This window comes from Cygnus olor, chromosome 20, assembly GCF_009769625.2.
Source record: "Cygnus olor isolate bCygOlo1 chromosome 20, bCygOlo1.pri.v2, whole genome shotgun sequence".
Lineage (NCBI taxonomy): Eukaryota > Metazoa > Chordata > Aves > Anseriformes > Anatidae > Cygnus > Cygnus olor.
In genome coordinates, this window is record NC_049188.1 from 2,644,336 (window position 1) to 2,668,147 (window position 23,812).

The window sequence follows — 23,812 nt, forward strand, 5'->3', positions numbered from 1 at the left end:
AGGGGGAAATCTGCTGGGCTTTGATGTAGAGGTTTGGGTAGTGCCTGCGCCTTCCCATCTCAGAACATAGCCATTTGATGTATTGTTGAGGGAGGCAGTTGTTATCTTCTCAGAGAACATGCATGTAGCTGGGTAAATCTATTCACGACTGCCTTCTAAGATGGATAGCACAAGGGGTGTTTCTGAGGCATCAGTTTATCTGATACAGGGAACAAGGCTGGAGACAAATGTACAGACCTCCCAGGTGTTGGTATTTCATGTCACTGAGGTCCTCCTCTGCTTTCTTCCAGGTCCGCTATGCCAGAGAGCAGGTTCCCTTCAGGTAAGCTGTTCTGGGGTTTCATTTTCACCTAGCACATCAGGGGGGTAGGAGTCGGCCTCTCCTGGCTCAGGAACACAAGCTGGCAGCAGCAGGTGCAGGATGCCTCGCTCCAGGACCCATGCACTGCCCGCCAGAAGGGACTGATCCCTTCCCGGACTGGGACAGACCTGTCCCCACTGCTGGTATCACAGCATGCTCCAAACTAGCCATTACAGGGTAAGGCTGGTTACTTTTCTGTCAGGATTAAATGGTGATAGGTTTTGCTCAGGCTTTGCCAGGTCCCACCTTTGCTGTGCAAGGGGAGCACCACACTTGACATTTTCTTCAGCATCTGCAGGAAGCTGAGCCTCTCTAAAGCTGTTCTGGGACACTGCAGTGAGCATCTTAGGAGAATTAGGGTATCCTGGCTGAGCAGTATGCAGCATGGCCACACCAGTATCGTGTGCTGGTGCCTTCCACACTGTTTCTGCATTCCTGGGCACGCAAGGGAGGCGTCAGTAGCTGTTGCAATAACCTTTTATGGCTCTGCACTAAATGCCTAGGGGGACAAAACAAATCTTAGGGTATTTCTCTGTGACAGTGAAGGGTGCCACTATACCTGGTACTGGGATAATCAGAACAACTTTGCTGCTGGTCCTCTCGTCTTGGCTGCTGGGGCCCTAAACTAATCCTTTTACGTAGGATTGCTGTGAAGCTGTAATTCCCTGGGTCATCCCTTTATCTCTTTTGAATTACCCTGGCAAGTCTCTAATCTTTTACAATTTCCTTTTTTATTTCCCAGGATTTGATTTGCTAAGATTCACCCCCAGGGCTCCCCATTAGCTGCGTTCAGCGCAAGGTTTTGCTAGGGTTTTCCTGCTGTTGTTCCTAGGAAATTTTAGAAACACCTTTCTCTGTTCTGTAGCACTTCCGACATTTGTATCACACATCTCTACCTTGCCATACCATCTTAGAACAACATATAAATGAATCTCTCCCTTTTCAAGAAGTTCAAGTTCTTTCACAGATGCTGATAAACAGTTTATCCACACAGGTGTGTTTATGATGACATCCATTACACAAAAAGAAACCGAGCCACTGGGGAAGCGTGACACCCCCTCCTTGAAAACCTCCCAGCCATCACTCAGAAATGATCAAAATATCCCTTCCCAGGAAATTAAATTATACAGCCACCCACGTCCATGATTTGAACAATTCCTCCTTGCAATGGACCTGGGCTGCCACCCCTGGCATGCCAGCACACCTGGAAACTACCAGCTTAGCCCTGCCAGGAGCTAAGCACCTCTTACAAAGGTACAAAGAGAGCCAAGCATGTTTAACATCTTCCTGGATCAGCCTCATAATGTGTTTAAAACAATGGCAGAGGAAAGCATGTGTTCCTTTCAGCACAATCTGTGCCTTATAATCAAGCCTAAATGTTTGCAACCCGCTCAGATCCTAATGAGGAGAATGACTTAAATGGCAGAATGTTCTGCTCTTCCTACAGGTTTACAAAAATGAAATTAAACATAGGCTTTCTATTACAAAACAATATAGGCAAATTGAGGACCAATTATGCAAACCCATCAGAGAACCTGGTGAACTGTGGAGAATTTTGCATTTCTGAGGCGGAACGACTTTTTAGATGAAAAAACTACTACAAGAAATTGAGAACATCTGTGCCATCAAAGAAAGAATGCAGTGAATAATTGGACAATCATAGACAGGCAGCCATTTGAATATGAAGCTGTTTGTAATGTCGCAGTGGAAGGGAAATTACAGAACGCCAGCGTTACTTGGCTGTCAAACGCCTGTGCTTTTCCCTTTGTGCCTATTACAGCGTGTTGTGTGCTCACTTTACAAGAGTCTGCGGGGTCGACAGCAGGGTCTCTAGGGTTATCTGCTTCCATTATTTTGCACATCAGACACATAATGAAAAAGGAGCAGTCAGAGAGGTCCTTGAGCATTTATTTCCTCCAGCATCCAAGTTTAAGTACACCTTTAACCTCTCCCTGACAGACAGCCCAACCTGCAGCCATCCCCCAGACGGCTGACACGCAGTGCAGAGCAAATATTCCCTCTCAGCTGACAAACTCAAGTGACCCCTTGCCTTGAGCAATGATATTATCGTCGTTTCCAGCAGGCAGGTCCCATGCGGACACTCCTGCCATGCTGAGCCACCTCGCAGGCTCCCATCCCTTCTGCAGCAGTGAGCCACAGAAACCCTTCAGTGCTGCAGCAGCTCCCAGGGCGGATTGCACCGAAACACAGGCACAAGAGATCTGAGGAACACCTGAGGCCACAGTTCAGCTCTGTCTGCACCAGCCACTGTTATTTGTCCCCAGGAAAAAGAGACCAAGCCCGGTATATGAGGTCTGCAGGAGCACATACCTCTGCACCAGCTCCATGCTGCTCCCTGGCACCACCTCTGCTGCAAGGCACAAACTGCGCTGCCACGCGTCATGGAGCCGCCATACTGGGGCAAAGATTTCAGGACCTCTTCCAGGCTAAAAAGGGAAAATAAAAGTGATCAACTTAGTTGTGATTTCATGGCTAGTTGCACAGATATGCACATGTTACTTTGCACAGTCAGCCTAATAACCAGCTTTCAGAAGGACAGACAGCGTAATGAATGGGTTGTAAAACACGCTCATAAAAACATTATAGCATGTCTCAGAGCATTTGTTAGCTGTTTGTGATTTACTGGGGCCCCTGTTTTACATTTTCTTATAATTTGCACGTTTCCTATTAAAAATAAGTATTCAATGTGCGTGCAATTTATTTTAATTTCCCTCCCCCCTCACAAGATAAAACTTTTACAGCCATGCAAGAATGGTGATATTGTAGTCACAAGGTTCATTATACAGTAATTAATACACGTTAAGTATCCTGTAAATATTATGTTATAATGGCTTTAAGTAAATACATACTGTATATTGGCAGTACCTATTAAGTCAGCGCCACTTAAAATGAAATGTGACTAATTAATCTGTTTAAAAAGTCTAATGTCAACTTGGATATTCTTTAAAAATTACAGTACAATGTTCCAAGAGTGAGTGGTGAGTCAGTTAGCATTTAATTACGGAACTTTGACATTAATGGTTACTTTCCTGGCTTATTTAAGTGGATTGGACACATGGGCCAGCATTGAAGGAAAGAGAAGGGTAGGAGGAAGGTTTCATTGTTACAAGAAGCTAAAAAGCCTGAATAATACACACCATTATCATCACGGTGAATGGCTGCAAACTAGCACGTGGGTTATTACTGAGGCACCTCGCTGCAAAAGGCCCAGCCTGCCAGCACCCGATAGCCTGCTCCACACGGACAATGCAGCCGCAGTACCGCTGCCTTTGGGAGGGACTGCGGGCACTCCGCTGGGTTTTTGTTCGTTTCAGGCATTATATCACTTTATTAAGGGATGGTGCCAGGCGCAGCCACGCCGTAACAGGAGCGGAGGCTTTGTTCTCCGCTCAGCTAGAGGCTCAGACGCTGCCTTTGTCCTGCACAATGTTTTCCTTTCCCTCCTGAAAGGCCGCCCCTCAGAAGACTATCAGCCTTTTAACAATTTCAGTCACTCCCCCTCCCCCCCCAATCCTAAATACACAAAGGCAAAAATTCCCCCAAATCTTTCACTTTTTTTCCCCAACAGGAAGCACAAATGCAAGAGAAGGTGAAACATGCTGAATGAAGAGCTCCGAGGTCAGCTATGCTCTCACCTACATACTCAACAAGAACAGACGAGAGAAGGCAAAATCTTTTCCAGAGCTCCTTATGTGTATTCATTTTCCTGACAAGTCATCATCATAGGATGCAAATGTCTACTGAACATCCATCGGACTAGACTTACTCAGCCCCATATACATACCCAGTGGTGAATATCCCCAGTTTTATAGATGCCAAGACGCAACACAGCTCTGTTGACTGCAGCCTCGATCCTCTCCGAGAGGTGGGGTGTCAACGCTTCACGCACCCAGGTAAGCCTGTTACAGAGCAAGTGAGCAGACGGAGCTCTCCTAAGTCCCTTATAAGTATCTGCAGCTCCAAATACATCATTAATCTCCAAAGAGTAAATTCACTGAAACATAGCTAAGTTAACAGAGTTCCATCAAAAATGGAAGTAGTTTAAGAAGTTTGCCCTTCATTAATGGAAATTCTTAAGAAGTCATTCCTCTGGATATTCAGACAGTGCCAGAACCACAGACAGAAGAGGTCTTGGACTATTTCCACTTTTCCATGGTCACTTCCTTCAGGTTTTGCCATCAAGTAAAATGTGAACAAGCTTTCTTTGGAAGATGAATCTCTCTGAACATGTGTGGTTTGTTGCTTGAGATAACAGTTTTGGTAACGCATTTTCTGGGGTAACAGCATCCTTCAAGGTGATGGCAGGAACTGAGATCCTCCTTGGGTGGTTGGAGAAGCATGGCAGAGGCAGAACTCTGAATGCAATTTGAGATGATGAGGATAAATGATAAGAGCTCAAGAAAGAATAACAACATGCATGTAAACAGATAACTTTGGTCTAGAAGTTGTAGTCTGGCTAAACTACACTGAACTAGAAAAATAAAATATGTTTTAAGAAAATAAGTTTTATTTTATTCAAGAAAATAAGATATATTTTCCTTCCCATCCTCCCAAGGCCAGAGGCCACTGCCTGGTGTCCAGCAAATCACAGTAGTGTGAAACTCTCCTAACTTATTTCCATCTGGTGTAGCCCAAAGTGCCACTTGTACAGCTGGGTATCATCTGGTTGCACGTCTTCTTGGGCAAGCCCTTCCCCCAGGCAATTACCCACCAAAAGAGATCACCTCGGGTGTGAAGCAGAGCCCCCAGCTTTCCGACTGCTCTCAGCGTGAAAGTGGCCGGGACAGCTCTGAAACCTGGGTCCTGTGTATCATGGGAGCTCCCGAAACCTCGCGTTTCATTTAATGCATCATCACTGGCCTCAGAAATAGAGAGAAGAACAACATTTGGTTGCGTGCTGGTGCATACAATGGCATGGATTAATAGCACACTAAAGAGGCAGAGCTGGTGGCTGGAGGCGGGATATTTGCATCGTATGATGGGATCTCCCATAGCTTTCTTCAAAGGTAAATCACTTAACAACCCTGTGCCTCAGTCTCCCTACTGCTAAATCACTGTAATGTTTGGATACCTCCTAAGATGTTGCTGGGCTTATCAAATTAACATTCACAAGGCATCCAGAGATAAAGCAGTTTTATAAATGTATTGCGTAGCTTGTAATCTTTTGATGTTGCCATGCAAAAGAGACATCACAGAGCACAGGAATACCCTGGGAGAACTCCGAGTCTGCTTTTTACTTCCAAGAGCTCTTTTCTTGCAGTGACCCCTCCTTTTAGCAGCATATTCACCTTGGCCTCTTGGGAGTGGGAGTGATGTGCAGCATCCCTGCTACAAGCCTCCACAAGCCATGAAAACCTGCTGTTATGACCAGAGAGAAGTAACCAGCACTATTATTTGTATCATTTTCTAAGGTTTGTAACCTAGAATTAATTTTCAAATTGAGTCCAAACGCTGCCTATTTCACACACATCTGGGTAGCAGACAAGAGCCCTTTTAGCAACAGAAGCAAACAGAGCTACAATCAAGCAGCTCAAGGCACAACCCTCTAATAGTTCAGTAATCAGTAATAATCAACCCTTCTCTTTATGTTCAGGGAGACCTAATAGAACCCAGCTACTCTACAGTGAATACATTTTCCTTTATAAGACTAAATGCAAGCATACGTTATCTACTTAATTAAAATCTAAATTCTCTAACCAACCATTTGTTGTTTCTCCTGGGTGCATGTTACATACATTACCGGTGTTTTCCTGAAATCCATTGCTAATGGATTAAAATAACTTGATGAAATGTTTCATTTGCTGCACATAGTTATGAAAGAACACAAAATACTCTGATGCTGCACATGTAGTGAACTCCTTTCCATCATTATTCCAGGAGAGCAGCTCCTACATCCCTGTGCCAGGACCCCAATCCTTCTCCTAGGTTCCTCTTGTCTTTGGTGGCAGAGAAAACCTGACTCTCCCAAACACTTGAGTGTGCTCAGACTGCAGACTCATCTTCTAAGCTTTTAGTCAGCAAAGGTTTCAGGTAAACCTCCACAGTACAAGCAGAATGGGGTCACAAAATCATAGGAGCCAACAAGGTCTGAGTGGAAATGATTAACTATACAAAGGCAGGGATGTGAGATCCTGAAGAACACATCTAGTCTCAGTTCTGACACTGCAAGGGGTCCCAACCACCTGCAGGGGCTTGATGGATGTGACATCCTAGAGAGACCTGCATCCTTGGAAGTAATAGCTGGGAGCCAGGCAGGACGTCTTGAATGGCACCAAGTCTACAGGCAACAGCAGTGCTGCCCACTGGTCAACACCCCAGAGAGGGGGAGACTGTGAGCGTGGCAGTCCTTTCCACATCTGCCTGGCCTAGGGGAGAAAAAACAGCAGGAACTGATCATCTGCCACAGCCTGGCTAGGAAGGATGACTCCTGTCACAAGAAGTACTTTCGCTGACTCCATGCTGTTTTTAAAGTCTTTCTGAACAGGATTGCACGGTCATGCAGAGTTCAGTTTGTGTGGTTTTGGCACTGGTGACCACTGACCAACACATCACCCTTGGAATCCAGGCTGGTTGTGTCTGCATTCCCACAGCCAAAAGAGGAATCCCTCAATACTTAGAGAGTAGATCTTCCCAGAAAGCTGGAACATCTCCTGTAAGGATCTGAAGGTCCTTGCTCCACTGGTGATGAAACATTTATTTCCTTGCTCAGAAAATGGACATTTCCAGCATTGCAACTTACGAACATCTTCAGAGGGTCACAACCTTTACCACTGGTGCTAAACCTGGTTCATTTTCTGGCTCTCCGAGATTACTTTTTTTTTGGTCCTGCATCTCCTCTGCATAGGTGTTAAATACCATTCAGGTAGTTTGAGCGTCACGAAGAATCTCCTCCAGAGGAAAGCAAGCAGGCAGGGAGGGGCTGAAGCGAGTTCAGAGCTGCAGGTGAGGCAGTGCCAAATGGAGACTGATAGCTGCTGCTCTCGAATGGAAGAAACCTAACAGCTTCACATCGTTGCTGCAAACCACAATATTTATAGAGATGCCACCCGGAATTCTGATTTGCTTCCAGCAGACAAGAAGTAAAAGGGCACCTCCTTCAAGCCATTCAGTCTACTCTGCATTATAATTAAAAACAATTTCTGTCCTCAATAGGGTTCTGACTCAGGTAACCCATTACCCCCAAGAGCCAGTTGTGAGATGAAACTGCAAATGCAAATTAATGCCAGCTCTGCCTTGACAATAACGGTTCTTTTTTTCTCCTTTCTACCCATTCTGCTATCTTCCGTTTTTGGAAATTTTCATCCCTGTGAGATAAAGTGGGTGTCCAGAGCAGATTTGCCAGGGGACAGAGATGGTTTTGTGATCCTTTTCTTGTGAGATGCTCTTCCACGCTCCCTCGCTGCAAAACCGGCAGGTCAGGCAGTCCCAGTGCAGTGCCAGAGCTTCCTGAGAAACGCACGGGGACCTGCCTCCCCAGCTGCAGCCCCACACCAGGGTTTTTTCCCTTTGCTGTGGTTACAGGCAGGAATTCTCTTGGCTGTCTGCGCACACTCTTAGCACAACAGACAATTGTTCTGGGTATAAATATAACAAGAGTAGGAGCATTTACATCTCCTCTGCAAGGAAACCAAAACTTTCCAACAACAGGGAGACTGTTCTGACTTCACCTGTATTTGTTGACATGGTTTGCCCTCTAACTAGCCATTTTATTTTATCATGTCATTATATTAAAATTGTTTTGCACACACTTTGTGATTCCTGGCTGTATATCCAATCTGAGGCTGCCTCAAACCATGCACAGCCAAAGGACGCCTGCTATTCTTCACCAAGAAAGAGCAGTAAATACAAGAACTGAAAAGCTTTGCCTCTGTTCTTCTCTTAGACAATACGTGAGCACAATAACAGTGTGGAGTAACACAAGTTTTTGGATTTGGTTTAAAAGGGCAGAAGTGTGTGCACAGCGATGTTGCATTGATCAAACACAGCTTACCCACACGCACACATCAAATGGAGAGCAGGAGTCCTCTGTGTTTCCCATCAAACACACAAAAGGCCAGACAGGTAAAACTGACCAAATAATTGTTAAAAACTGGAAGTAAGCCAGAAACCCTGACCCCAGGGGACGTCTGAAACGCAGAGCCAGTTGCTGCTGCTGGTCCCTGCTGGTGTCATAACAAAAAGCCAAAGTTGTTATTTATTGCCCTTTATTCCTGTAGCATTTGATGTCTTTAATGCAGCCTGCACACAGGAGAGTGATGAAGTGCTCTTACTTCCATTTCACATATGAGGAAAAGAGAGACATATCCTCATGTTCTCAAAAGGCACTTGAGCACCTAACGCCCTTGGAAATCAGTTGCAGAGGAGCTCTGAAATACCTATGAAAGACACACACACCTGAGGGCCTTGGTCAGACTTCCTAATGCTGTGAGTTGCATACTGACACCGGACCGAGAGCCCCGAGATGTGACGAAGGAATGCCTCAGTGAGCAGGGGTGTGGTGGCAGCTGGGCCTGCCCACAGGACAAGATGGCCCAGCACCGTCCTGCTGTCAGCCACAACACAGCACAGACCTGGGAGCTGCACTTAAATGCCCAAATCACAGTCCCTACAGCCTAAATCATGGAATGCTACAGCTCAAACAAAAGCTCCCAAGCCAGAACTGTGGTGATGGCTCTCATCTATGTCTCTGCACCACTGCAGATCTGTCATAACTAGCCATGAATTACTCCTGTTTTACAGCAAGTGGAAGTATTTTGAGGATCCTCTGCCTCCTACATGAAAATCCTAGCTCTGCTCCTGTCTTGTTCCACGGCCTTCAGCAAATTATTCTTAATCTTCCTGTGTCCCCGTCTGGAAGAGTCAGCTAGGGGTGCTCGCCTCAGATTTGATGGATTAACTTGTTACTAATTCCACTGTGTTCGACAAGTACTGAGTATCTCTTCCTAATCAGCAGAAACTTATTAATTCTCATTATGAGTGCTTCTCATGTCCTTTCAGATAAAGCTCACTGGGAGATACAATAGTTCTCCAGAACAGAGGCGCAGTCCCTTGGAAAATCAGCAGGAAAAAAAACAATCAGCCTACTTCCTTGCAAAAATAACTGCATATCATTATGGGAATTTGCCCCACGTTAGATTTCCAGAGGAATTTTCCACGCTTTCAACTCAATATTAAGGGTTTTTCCCACAGAGATATGCCCTCTTTAACCCAAATTTTCTGGTAATGGGACAGGAAATGTGTTTTTTTTTGTGGCAGATAATGGAGCTGGTTGCTCTGCAGTTGGCAGCCCACACGATGGAGGCTCTTTACTTCGTTCCCTGCACATGGAGTTGATGCCAGCCTTCCCAGGGGGCTGCCAGATCCCAACACCAGCATTCCTCATCGCTCCGCTCCCTCCCAGGTCCAAGTGCCAGGAAGGCCCCATGCTGCCCCTCAGGAACCTTCACTGCACAGCAAGTGGGCTGCTTCCACTTGCACCATGGGAAGCTCCCATTTGTGAAGGCTCCTCATCATGGCTCCCAAACACCCCACACGTAAGGCCAAATGAACACAGTGGTCTTAGGATCGAAGCCAAACACCCAAATGAACCTGAACAGAGTTGCAGCAGATCCTGCAGGATGCAGACAGGGACACCACGGGACGGCAGGTGGTGACACCAACTATATGGGGAGCTCCCATACCATCCCAGAGCAAGGCTGGCGTTATCCTAGAGGATACTACACCCAGAGACGTGTTATCCTCTAGGGAATATTGGTTTGTTGCTTCTCTGTGCCTCCTTTGGCAAGTACAGGAGCAAGGTGCTTTTCTGGTCCTTTAAAACAGTTTTTAATTTAATTTTATTTATTTTACGTGGCTGACATTTTAACCTTGACTATTAGCTACTTGGAACAGATATCATCTATTGCTATGCATATTCATGATAGCCACAATCTCTGCTGACACAGTCACCTTCACCTTCAGAGCTACAAGGATGAATTACCACTACCTGCAATAACGTCAGGCTCCCACCTTCTGCCTGCTGAGGCAACAGAACAAATTCAAAGCCAACAGGACGCTCTTCCATACTAGCGATGGGGTTTGCCCTCTGACTCTCAAACAAACATAAAAGAAAAACCCTCATGCATTTCTTTTGATCTTCTGGAGGAAAAATAAACTGAAAGTTGAATTTTCAGTAAAACAGTGTTCATTCTGAAGAATGATGTAAATCTTTAGCCCCTCAAAAAAGTATTTATAGAAAAAAATCTATTAGTTTCCCTTAAATTCCTTATGCAAATTTAGCTATCAAATTCAGAATTCATCTAGACTCTATCTATAGGCAAAACTCTCCTTTTGCTTGCAGCTACTACTGAAAGTGCATTTTGATTTGGAAGCCTTCATTTGGCTCTAAGCTCTTGGGCGAGCAGGAAAGCCATGTCTCAAATGAAAGAACCACCCAAACCCCTAATGCCTTAAGAGCAAAATCTAACAACAAACCTCCAGAGCATATCACACATCAGGATGTTTCAGAAACGGCTTCTTGAAAGAAAGGTAACTTAGCTTAGCGAATAATTCATAAATCCATACAGCTGGCATGGACAAGACTGAAGGGAGGCTTGTGAAGACAACAAAGGTCTCTTGCTCCTCCACGCCCATTTCACTTGGGCCAAAAGAAAGGCTCTAAGAAAGTGATCTGAGACATCTCCTGGAACAACACGTCACTGCTCAGGACATACGGGGGAACCGGCCACGTGGATTTGGAGCAGTCAGAAGATAGCAGCTCTGGCCAATGGAGATTTTTGCAGCCTTCCTTGTCCCTCACCCCACACCTGATGCACACACTTCTACATAAGATTACGTATCTGGTTATGCCCCATTATCCTTCCCTGACCCTTTTTGTTCTGCCACCCCACAACTGCCCCATGCATGCCCTCCCCCTCAGCAGTTCCCCTTCTCCAAGCGCAAGGACCCAGCAGGTCACGGAGGAGGCCAGAGGGTCTCTCCCGTGCCGCACATCAAATCCCGCCATTTCCTTGCCAGCAAGCAGATGTTCCCTCCCCAGACAGCACGCAACAAAACTAAGAACTCCTTTCAGATGCTTTCCTATCAACCCAGCCGCCGGTGGGCAGGAGGTGATCCCAGCATGGGGAGATGCCAGCCCTTGCTTCTCCAGGCTGAGCAAAGCGCTGCTATTTTAAAAGCTGCCTAGAGGTGGAGTTTCCCCGAAATGCAAACCATTTTCAAACCTCCTTCCTGTGCCTGGGTGGGCTATTTTCAGTCGCAAGCTCACTGCGGCAGCAGTATTTTGCTTGCAACCCAATACACCGAAATGTTAGTAGGGTGTCTGAAGAGACATTTTAGTTGTGAGCAGCATGTTGTCTTTCCTAGCTGAAAGCACACCAGGGCACCCATAAAAGTAATATAATCTCAGAAGCAGAAGGAGCGCTGCTGGAAGGATCGGTTAGGGCCGGGCAGATTTGTGCTGTATTTTCTCAGGAAAAGTCCCCAGGATGATGGTGCAAGAACTACCGAGCTGGCTGCTGGGCTCAGCCCAGCTCTCACCTGGGTCTCCTCCGCTCTCCCAGGCACTTCTCGGATTCTGCTCAGCACCACCTAAGACCCGGGAGGCTGCGTCCAGCCTGATTATTATTATGTCTACCATTTTAACCATATGTCCATTCTCTTTAAAGCACAGCTTTGGGAATCCAAGGTCTGTGTTCAGTTCTGGTCCTGAGACTATCTTTCTGTATAACCTTGGGCAGGAAATTAAGTATCTGTGAACTCCAATTCCCCTTCTGCAAAAACGGGGAGCATACTGCTTTATCTGTTCAGCAGTATGGCTGTCAGCTCAGTGAACCAGAGCCTGGACAGAGTCGGACACACTGGACAGATGTGCATATACCAAATAAATGACAGTGTGACCCTCTAAATGTCACTGCCATGCAAGTGAACATTATTCTTCGGGGGCATCAGATGGATCTTATAGTCCATCCAGCCTCTGCTTAGTCATTTTGTAAGCTTGCCTGTAGACTCACCATTTGTGTGCTCTCTTTTACAGTCTCCATAAAAGCAAGCAGAAAGAATATCCTGCCTTGCTAACACATTCAAGCAAACCCATTAAGATATCTCTAGCTGCAATCTAAAACCAAGGGAACAAGCTGACAGTGCAGTGCTGCTGTTTTCTCTGACGTCCAGACCTCCTGTGCCATGCTTTCCCCTGTGAGACCTATTGCAAGAACAAGAGTATTAGTTATGGTCACCTAGCAATATAGCTAGGTCTTTGGGGAATCTGCAGCCTGCCTATCATGTGGAGCTCTAGCCTGGAGCATCTGTTAATCCACCCATGCTGATCAGCAGAGTGTAAGAGAAGCTTGCACGTAGGGAATGGAGGGCAGTTTAGCCCCAGAGATTGAGTCCTTCCATTCTGGATGAATCAGTTCACTCCCTATAAAGACAGCTACATGCACAAAACCTAAATCCTGGCCAGGGAAAGCTCAGAACTTTACAGCAGTATAAATAAAGGAGGATAAAAATGAAAGCATTTGTCCACAGCAGAAGTGCCAGACTCCATCAGACAAGATTTAGTTCCCCAGGAGCATTAAACCATGGTCTTGCTTACGCCATCAGTCGTCACTCTGCCATACTCAAACACTGTTTCTGAGAGAAACCATAATGTGCCTCCAGTGCCTTCTGAACTGGCTGTGCCTGCTTCAGACAAGATGGATGGGATATAAGGACCCCAGAAAATGACCTGAGAAAATTGCAGGGCCTGACCTGGTCAGACTCCCAGCTGCAGAGCCCATGTCTCCACTGAGGACAGCGGAGTTACTCCAGTTTACATCAGCTGAGAATCTGAATCAGATCTGCATTCTTCTGCTCTCAGATCATAACATTTGGATGGGATCTTACAACAGGAACACAAACAGCTCAGGTCACTAAAACCTTGAAACAAACATCCCCTGTCTCATGGCAGAGAAAGTATTTATGTTCTGCAGCATTTGGGGTGGCTCACGAGCATTGGTGGGGAACCGAAGCCCCTATGTCTAGACAAGGTGAATAAATCTGCAGCTTGTCAAGTTGCTAAGGAAAAAAAGGCTTATTTGTTTTCTGTATGAATAAAGTTCAGTTTAACTGTTGTTCCACTAGGCTGCAAGTCTGCAAAGTGTGGAGAATTCTTGCAATGGGAGCAGAGGGTATTCAGCAGGCCCCAAAGCTGTACTTCTGCAGTTAACAAAAACTCAGTGTTCTGTGCAAACCTTATTTGACTGTAAGTTGAGCTTCTTAATTGAGAAGCCACTTTTTTCCTGATTAAGAGAACCTCAGACGTCAGCTTTTAAGCCTTCACTCTGAATGACAGCTTGCACCACTTCCATCGTAAATCCAGTCCAGGTGCCATACTGCCTCTGCTCCGTGTTAAACCCGTGGGCTGCAGCGATAAGGGGCTCACAGGGAGGAGGATGGCCAGGGAAGATTCAGGTTTCAGCACTACCTACTTCCAAGCTTTGTCCCATCTTTGTAACCACACACACCTCAAAGTGTTCCTGGCTCCTCTCGCTGATAAGCTATGAGGACTCACCCGAGTCCTTCCCAGCAAACTTCTCCTTCCTTCATGAACTAGAAGCACAAACATCCACAACCTCCAGTTAAGGAACCTGTTCACCAACCTCTCAAAGATACTTTTTTCATAATTGTTATGAATTGCTACTAAGAGGTAGCCAAATATTATACCACTGAAAACAACTCGTGGACTAGACCACACATCTTTCAGAGCAGCAGTGACAGCAACAAGAAATAATACCAAAGACATCATGATCTCAGCATTCTGCAGAATCTAAATGTATTTTAAGTGCTCATATTGCTAGCAAACTAACTGGTTAGTTTGGTCACTCTTCTGGGTTTGGTGGGAAAAGGGCTTGTAAGGGAGGTGCATCACCACCTGCAAACTAAACAGCCTACAAGGATTTGCTCCTTCTCTTCCTACTCATACTGATCTTCTACCAGAGAAGGTGTGAATCCAGGAGAGTAGTCAACTAGGAGAGGCATGCGGAGTTACTGTCCTCTCCCAAGGATGATGGAAAGCTTTCTAGTATGTCTCAGTAATGGTTAGAGAGGACTGGTCTCAGACCATTTATGAGATGGGACCACGTTTTGTGTGGTTAAAACGCCGTGGAACTCATGACTTGTGTTAAAGTGCTCTCTGAGCAACATTGCTGTGCATTATGCTCTGTAAATAGGCAGACCTTTTTTGTTGTGCTTCACATTGGCTATTAAGAGATACATTCCAGGCTTCCAGTTCACTGTATGAAGTTATTTTAGCCTTCTCCAGTGGAAGCCAATCCCTTTTCAACAAACAAACAGAAATAAAGAGTTCTCTTTTCTTTCTGCCATTGTTACTAGCAATGACAAGGACTTGCAGCTCTCTAGCAAAGCTGCTCCAGGTTGGACCCTCCAGCACTATACACAGGATCAGGTCACTGCCTTCAACAAAGCATAACTAGATTACACCAGCATGGGCTTTGGCCCTACATATTCAAGCCCACTTCAGCTCCCTGTCACATGCTCACTTGCCATTAACTCAGCTGAGCAGTGGCCTCACTGTTTGCTGATTTTTCTTGATGTTTCATCTCTCTGACCTTCTTTGGAAGAGACACTAACAGCTCGCCTCCTTGAGAGTCAATAGTTTTCTTTGCATCAAAGTAAGAAGCGAGGTCGAGATCTAGCTGCTACTAAATGATACTTTTAAAACAAAAGCTTTTGGTGGAGACTAAGCTGATGTGCTGTGAGCTCTTCTTTGGGGATAGGTCAGAGGAATGGATTGAGAACCCGTCCTCACACCTTCTGCTCTTAATGGGCAGGCTGCTTTGGTGACAAACAAGAAAGTGCTTGATGAAAGAGATTGTGGGGCTGATCACAGAGGGCACATGGGCAAGCTGCTGTTCACAGGAACTGATCCAAGACAAGCATTCATTCATTCAGAGACTAAACATAAACACTTCACTTTTGCATGAAAAAAGTACACACGTGACACAGAGGTTGTCAGGATGCTGTTTTTTGGTACTTTGATAAGGCTACAAAGGGATGCAGCCTCAGAAAACCTAGGAGGGGCAGGACACCTTAAGGTAGCCTGTGAAGAGTCCTACAGATTGCTGGTTTCCAATGGGGTTAAGATACAGGTGGGTGATTTGGATTAAGTCACATGTAGACACATGATGTGGCCATGTTACACTCTGAGGGACTTTAATCAGTTCACTGTGCTTTAGAACAAGTACAAAAGCCAACGAAGAAACAAAAAAACAGGAGAAATACCTTGACTAGGAGAAGAGCAGCATGGCCATGCACAGATCCCAGCAGCCCAGCTTCCTTTCTCAAACCCCTTTCTCAGCAAGCAGCATGGCATGGTATTGTGTGACTGCTTGGGGTTCCTTAGGAAGCGCTCACGGGACCTTAACAAGGCACCAGCCTAGGGACCTCCTGGGGAGCACACACAAGACATCCTTGTTAGCACACCTCTGCTCCTGATGCCATCTGTTCCTCTCACACATCCAACAGCTGCAGCTCGTGTGGGGTTGAAGCATCCTTCCCTTTCTCCACCAGCGCTTTGGTATCTGCTCAGGTGCAGAGATGGCTCCTGTTCCCTCCAGCCTTGGAAACAAACAGGGTAACTTCAATGGGGCAGCTACAGAGAATAAAGCAAAAGGGATTTTGGCCCCCCTTTGTGGAGGGGTGAGCAGCTCGTCTTTCATCAAGTCTCCATCTTTTTTGCTGGTCCACAGCCTCAACTTTAAATGTTGCTTCCTGAGCTGCTGCTGAAAGCCAGCTGTCTACCATTTATATTGTTAATTCATTAAAACCAGTTCTTTATCCTCTCAGGAAATCACGGCAGTCCTGCTTACTGGCAGACAATAACATTCGAGGGCTTGCTGCTGCAATCGCTGACAATATCAATTATTTAGTTTTCTGCCAATTCCTATTAGACTTTTCAGGCTAGAGAATTTACACTGTGTTATTGAATTAAAAAACAGCTAAAAGCTTTAGGGAATCCAAACTAATTAGCCGGCATTTGTAAACCCCTTTGTTCATGGTAATTTGTTTACAAGAGTAGCTCAACCTTTTAATTATGGGCACACTCACAGGCCACATACTGCACCATTACAGGCAGGATTTTTTGTTTGGTGCAAGAAGGGCAAAGATGGGGAAGCTAATTTTGCTTTAATAAGCTGTGATGACCCTGCTTGGCACTGGATGACCTAAAATAGAAGTGTGTCTATAATTATAACCAAGAAAAAATAACACTCCAGATGCTTTGGGTGGGCCAGAAATCACCAGCATCCAGTTGTATCAGCACTACAGCTCCACGGCCCTGACTCAAATTCAGTCTTCAGCCTTTTCTGTAGATCTCATCTCAGGATACCTCTTCACCCTTTTGTCTGTTCCCATCTATTTGTATTGTCCGTCTGCTTTAGGCTTGAAAGATGAATGGTTGAGTTATTATGGAACAGGAGACATCCTCACATGCGATGACAATCCTGTCGTGCCAATTTGCACTTATCTCTGCGGCAGCAGGCAGTCCTCGCTCTGTGCTGTAATGTGTCCTTGCAATCCATGGCCCTGCCCTACCAATGACTGCGGGGGCAGGAGATTTACAGGTCCATTCCCTTTACATGAGTACAAGGTTTTAATTTTGGAATAAATGCTGCCGTTCTTACTGCTAGAGGATTTTAGTCCACCAAGTAGGAAACCATCACAAGCCATTTGGGTTCCATTTTGATTGCTTTACCAGACTGAATTATTGGGCAGAACTGTTCCATGGGAACCAGGAAGAAGTGTTTGGGCTGAGATCCCAGGAGTAGGAGGTTTCCTGCCTGCAGTCTGTGACCATCTCTCCTTCTGAAGCAACACATGGACACGTAAATAAAGTATCCAGAGAATGCTTCCCAGCTGCATCTGGTTTCCTCAGCAAAAAATTGATGCACAAGGCTCCTGAGCAGACCTAGTCAAAACTGACAGTGAAAATCTTGACATTTGCCTTGACACTGAATAGGAATTTTCAGTATGTTTATTTCTGGGGGAAGGGATGACAAGAGAAGGGAAGAAAGACAAAGTGAGATGTCTCTCCATAAGGGAATATGCAGCAGATTATACGGAAACTTGAAATGGGAAGACTGCAATGAATTTCCCAGTTCATTTTGAAAAGTCCCAAGGAACTTGTTCATATAAAATCTATGTCTACATTTTTTAAAAGGTTATCAAACAATTATTTAAAAAAAAAAAAAGCTTAAAAATGCATCATCTCTGATATATGTGCGTTTGGCATCCCTCAGCCTGATCTACACGCTGAAGACAGACTGATACAGCCTTAGCCCATGGGCTCGATATGAGTACAACGCCATCTTCCCACTTAGTCCCAGTGATGAATATGACCCTATGGCAACTTCAGCATCTCAGGCAATTCAAACAGACAAAGGCAGCGTATTGCACAGGTGGATACCCTGTGGACAGCATGGTCTTACCAGGGGACAGATCAGACCGCTGTTTTTTTCCAGTCTCTGGCACTTGATTTGCTGGGCCTTTGATCAAGTTACTTTTCTCCTCTATTATTCTGTTTTCCAACCTGAATAGTCTTCCCATTTCGTTTTCTATCCTATGTCTTTTAGGCACTTGGATGTCTGCACAGTATATAGCTAGGTCTCAGTGTGCCATCTGACAACATTTCATTTAGCTTTGCTTTAAGGCCAGCTGAACGTTATGTTTCAGTAGGGCAGCTGATTTAATCTCTTTGGGAATTCTGTTATGAGGTTCGAATAGCACCAATAAAAATGGAGATGGGCACAAGTGTCCCTCAAACATCCAGGTCTTCTGGACCACATTTAGTTAAAATATCATTAACTGTGCAGCATGTTTGACAAGAATGTATGACAGCACTAGCCATATGGAAAGCATAAATATTAAATACTGTATATTGCAGCCATTTGCAAGAAACTGCATTAATCCCTTGAAGGTTAATGAGAATTATTCATGTGCATCTGAGGGAGAGAAGTACTTCACTTTAGAAATTGAAAAGCTTGACATGCCTGATTTTTCACTTACCAATAAATATGAATGTGGAAAATGGATGGACATCTCAGCATTGTGCCTGAACGAGAGGCTCACCAAACAACTCTGAGGTTTGTTTTTTCAGATCAATATTTTACATCATTAATATTTTCAGTTCCAGGAATCACTGAAACAATAAATCTTGGCCGATCACAGACGGTTTGCCACTGTGTGGTTATTCTTGCAAGAGGGGAAACAGATGTCAAGGAGTCAAGACCAACCTGGTTTATTTAGTTAAGTCCTGAGAATAGGAAGAAGGAATCAATACCAGCACAGGGGCTGGTTTCAGACACATGTAAAGGGAAGCACAGAAACGAGGCAGAATTATCCTTGATAGGCAAGATCTACAACTGACAACATGGAGACTATTGTGTTACAATACTGAAGCATCTCCACAGAAAACACAGACAGATTTCTGAAAAGAGTTTAAGTGACTAATAATTGTGATTTTTTGCAGTAATCACTATTAAAATTATAAGAAATGTCTTTGAAACAGCTTTGTTATGGCCTGTTTTTAAATGAACCACCTGCATCAGTGGAGCTATTAAAAACTAGAAATGATAAAATTTCTGTGCATCTCTGATGAAAATAATTTGTTATGAGTAAAATCCTCCTGCTGTTTTGCAGAAGCAGTTTATAGAGCTGGTTGAAATTCATGGATAGTCTTTTAATTAAGGTGTGGTGTTTGTTTATTTTTAATAGTATCCTTTAACATTAAAATACTTTCAGTTCCTTTTTCTTCTACCCTGTATTTGTTTCAAAATATAGTCACCATATATATGTACGCTGCACACTCTGGCAAATTCCAGCCATTATTACCACATGACTCATGGTATCTAAAAGAAATGAGCTTTAAGCTCACACTAGAGCCCGCTGCTCAGTATCTCCCCTAGGCATGAACACCATCCTATGGAACATGGAGATGCCTCAGCAAAAATAAAAGGAAGCCATGAGTAGAAACCACACCTTCAAGAGCCTTCAGTGTAGCTGCTGGAACAGATTTTCAGCTGATGTAAATGACGGGAGCTCCCACAGCTCAAGGAGGCAGTGTTGCCAGACTGATGCACACTAGGGGAAGATTCAGCTCTGCGTGTGCTCCCACCAGTGTTAAATGCACGTGCTTCAAGCTCACTCTGTTCAGCCAGAATCAGATAATAAAACAGGTCAGTGTAAAATACAAAGAACAGCCATAGGCATGGTTTCCACAGAAGCACATGGGGTGGTGGTGCTGGCCCCTGTCTCACTGAGGAGTATGGACCATTACAGCTGCAGTTTGCCTAAACTCACAGAACGACAGCATCACAGCATGGCTGAGGGTGGAAGGGGCCCTGGAGATTGCCTGGAGATCTGCTGAGCAGGGTCACTTCACAGCACATTGTGCAGGATGGCATCCAGGTGGGTTTTGAATATCTCCAGATGAGACTTAACCTCTCTGGACAGCCTGTCCCAGTGCTCTGCCACCCTCCCAGTAAAGAAGTGTCCCCTCATATTGAGCCGGAACCTCCTGTGCTTCAGTTTGTGCCCGTTGCCTCTTGTCCTGTCGCTGGGCACAACTGAAAAGAGACCGGCTCCAACCACTCGACACCTTCCCCTCAGATATTTATACACATCGATGAGGTCTCCCCTCAGTACTCTCTTTTCCAGGCTGAACAGGCCCAGCTCTCTCAGCCTCTCCTCGTAGGACAGGTGCTCCACTCCCCAGCCATCTCAGTAGCCCTCCTCTGGACTCGGTCCAGCAGCCCCATGTCCTTCTGGTACTGGGGAGCCCAGAACTGGGCACAGTACTCCATGTGAGGCCTCACCAGGGCTGAGCAGAGGGGCAGGATCACCTCCCTTGACCTGCTGGCAACACTCGTCCAAATGCAGCCTAGCATCCCCTCAGCCTTCTTGGCCACAAGGGCACACTGCCGCCTCCCGGTCAGCCTGCTGTCCACCAGGACTCCCAGGTCCTTCTCTGCAGAGCTGCTCTCCAGCAGGTCACCCCCAGCCTGTACTGGTGCTTGGGGTTATTCCTCCCTAGGTGCAGGGCCCTGCACTTGCCTTTGTTGAACTTCAGGAGGTTCCTCCTAGCCCAGCCCTCCAGCCCGTCGAGGTACCTCAGAATGGCAGCACAGCCCTCTGGGGTATCAGCCACTCCTCCCAGCTTTGTGTCATCAGCAGACCTGCTGAGGGTGCGCTCTGTTCCATCATCCAGGTCATTGATGACTACGCTGAACAGGACTGGACCCAGTACGGACTCAGCCGTCACCATCACCACTGGCACCATGGCACTGGTTTGGACACGGTGAGTCTCACCGAGGGCTGCAGCAAAGGCAGTGTTGGGATGGGGGAAGTGTATGAAATGGAGATAAATACAGCTAAACTCTGCTCAGGGGGTGTTGACAAAGCTGAGAAAAGGGACTGATGGTCAGAGGGAACTGGGGACACCCTAGAATTAGGGTCAGGGGGACGAGAGGGAGGCTGAGCCGATAGAGCAAGTGCACTGCTACGTCTCAGCACAAGGAGAACTGGCAGAAGGGTCAGTGCATCACACCATACTCTTGTGTTGTTCTCAGATGTCTTGATTCCCAGTCCTGGTGCTTCAGAAACAAGCCCAGAGTGCCAGCAGACAGACATCCCCCTGCAGCGCAATGCGAGCGCTGTGAAGCCCCTGGGAGAAGCAGTGTGCTACCGGGAGCGTCCTGCCCTATTTTCTGCACCAGAGCAGCCCCGCGCTGGTGTGCAGCGATGCGTGTGGGCCAGGAGCAATTGCACATACAGCCAGCTACTGGTCCTAGGGAAACCTCACTGAATCACGCACTGATCCACACACAGATTCAATCTTACGGTTATCACTAGCTGGACTTCTGAGGAATTAATGCGCTTGATTCTTCTTGCACTGTGCCCAAGGTCAGGAAAACAGCTGAGTGAGAATGTTTTGTATTAGGGGTGTATTTATAAAAGGCTTCTGAAGGGTTGTTTAAAGGATGTTTGGATAAATAGTTAATCAATTTGTACAGATTATTATGAGACCAGTAGATGTATAAGTTGCTTATGAACACCTTACAATATTAACTACTGATATGCCTATAACCACCTGATGTAACATATATTTATCACCTCTGAAATAGCTACTACTAACCATTTATAAAACTATCACTACCATGAATCTCCTTACAAAGGATGTTAATCCTTGGGGCTTACTGAGCCCCAATTAGGCTGCTTAGAAGCAATCCAGCAGGAGGTCTCTCTCCCCTGTCTGAAGCGTAGTTTCTCTTTCAGGAGTGTCTCATTGCCCAGAAATCTGGCAGCCTGTGAACTCCAGCAGAAGAGTTTTACTCTGTTTTCATTGTTAGACATAGCACACAATCACTGTTAAACCATTGGAAGGAAAACACAGCTGGTGATTCTGGACTATGTTATATTTTTATTCTGAGTCATTTACCACCTCCTTTAAATAATCCCAGAAGCCTCCACAGGGATTTACTTTTATGGCACTGGATTGCTCAGGAGTGTGTCTGTCTCTGGCCTTTTCCTCCCATTTTTCAATTTCCATTCTGGCCTGCATCCACCAGAGGAGGGAATGTGCTTAAAGTCACTCAGATGAACACTGTAAGGCTCTGAGGCTGATCCGCAACTGATAAAAACCAGAGCAGATCTGGTGGCTTCAATGAAGCCACGCAGTCATACCCATGCTGGGTCCTCAGCTTGCAGAGCTGCACGGCTGCTTCCCCACCAGCCACAACTGGGGCCGGGCAGGACATGTCCTATTTCCAAGCCACGGCGTGGCTGAAATCGGTTTTGCCCTCTAGCCACATGCAGCGACATATAAATCAATGCTACCAATTGATACTGGGTGTTTGAGAGCACTGACTGAAATTTTTAAATGCATACCTTATAAATGTTCACTTGTTCAAATCTAAACTGTGGCTAAACACTGCTAGCCCATGAGCAAAGGAAAATGGCGCACTGAATATCGAAGACTTTTTTTTTTTAATTGGATGTGAAGCTGTACATAGAGTTACTGTAATTTTGTCAGAGAATGCCACTGCCTCTGCCAGCTACCAGCAGTGCCAGGGGCCCGAGGCCCACCCTCTTTTATCTCTATCTACAGGTTCTCTCTGGAGTCAATGGAAAAATGTCACCCCTGCAGAGGTGATAAAGTGAGAAGGGGGATATCCCACCTTTCCTCTGTGTGCAACAGTGCACGGGTTGGGACATCGACACGCTTAATAAACAGACTTAAAGTATATCAGCATGCAGGTGCGATAGCTCTGTAGAGGTTTTTCACATTAGACATACCAGATCTCTCTGCATCCTTCATTGCCCTCATAAAACCCAGAGTTTTGGTGCTCCACGAAGCTAGAAGAAAAGACTTGCTTTGCCTAAAATTCCTCTGGAAACCCCCAGACAGGGGAAAAGCCAACAAGAAATGAAAGTAAAACCAATGCACCCCGCTCCTCTGCTCTGCTACCCAATCCCTGCTTGACAGGGTAAATGAACCTAGTGTGAGCTGTGAGATCAGAGCAGACTTTGGGAGTAGGTTAACACCTGTGGTGAGAAGAACCTGCCCAGGAAACAAGATTCCCTGCCTTGGATGTGTCGTGTCCTCTTCAGAAGAAGAGGAGCGAACAGAAAGCCATCATAGTGTTCCCTCCCACACAGGCTTTGGGACAGGCAGCCCAGCTGTGAGTAACTGCAAGGCTCTGATCAAAGGTGGATACATCCTTTACCGACTGAGGATTTTCTTCACTCAAAACTGTTCGCCCTCAAAATTAACCTCTAGGGATACTGAGCAGCAGTGAGTTTTTCAGCAGGTTCACCCTGTAAGTCACAAGAGAAACATCCCTTTTAGTTACTGTGAAAGCTGGACTCTCACTGGGAAGCAAGCAGCATCTCTCCTCAGGTTTTTGTTTACACCCCAAATGCCATCGTCTAATTTTCCAGATGATTAAAGCTTGCTTTTCACTTTGGGGAAAGCAGAACTCCAAGAACCTGTGCAGTTAAAATCCAAGAATGCACAGTTCTTCTCTTCTCCGGGAAACATTTTGTGTGCTGCCCACAATTAGAGCAATTGGTCCCTTTACATAAGTAAAGCAATTCTTTATGGCAAATTAGCTTCTTCTTAATGGAGACCTGTTATTTTCAGTAAGTCAGCATTTTTGGGGGGAGATTTAATAAACTTTATTCTTCTTCCTCTCACAGTGATAAAGCAAATTTAATTTTACTTGTATTATTAATAATACTAGGCATCTCTTGAACATGTATAGTAGGCAATCTGAAACAGTTAGTTTGGTTCAAAAATCCTCCTTTCTGATATAAGACTGGGGTAAATGGAAAACATTCAGTCTTTCATAAATGGAGAAGTGAAGATGTACTGAG

General features: G+C 45.6%; 2 long non-coding RNA genes across 4 annotated transcripts; one reads left to right on the forward strand and one right to left on the reverse strand.

The window, feature by feature from the left end:
• Nucleotides 1-245: 245 nt before the first annotated feature.
• Nucleotides 246-19,687, reverse strand: LOC121057899. Of its 3 annotated transcripts, XR_005814009.1 has the most exons (5): nt 19,418-19,687; nt 16,871-17,348; nt 15,665-15,826; nt 2,693-2,800; nt 246-350 (listed from the first exon to the last, which is right to left on the reverse strand). It is a non-coding gene; the product is annotated as an uncharacterized LOC121057899 (long non-coding RNA). The 3 variants fall into 3 exon arrangements; XR_005814008.1 differs by lacking the exon at nt 246-350 and having other exon boundaries at nt 2,189-2,800; XR_005814010.1 differs by lacking the exons at nt 246-350; nt 16,871-17,348 and having other exon boundaries at nt 2,189-2,800.
• A 952-nt stretch (nt 19,688-20,639) lies between these two features.
• Nucleotides 20,640-22,765, forward strand: LOC121057900. The gene is made up of 3 exons (XR_005814011.1): nt 20,640-20,735; nt 21,007-21,340; nt 22,545-22,765. It is a non-coding gene; the product is annotated as an uncharacterized LOC121057900 (long non-coding RNA).
• Nucleotides 22,766-23,812: the final 1,047 nt, after the last annotated feature.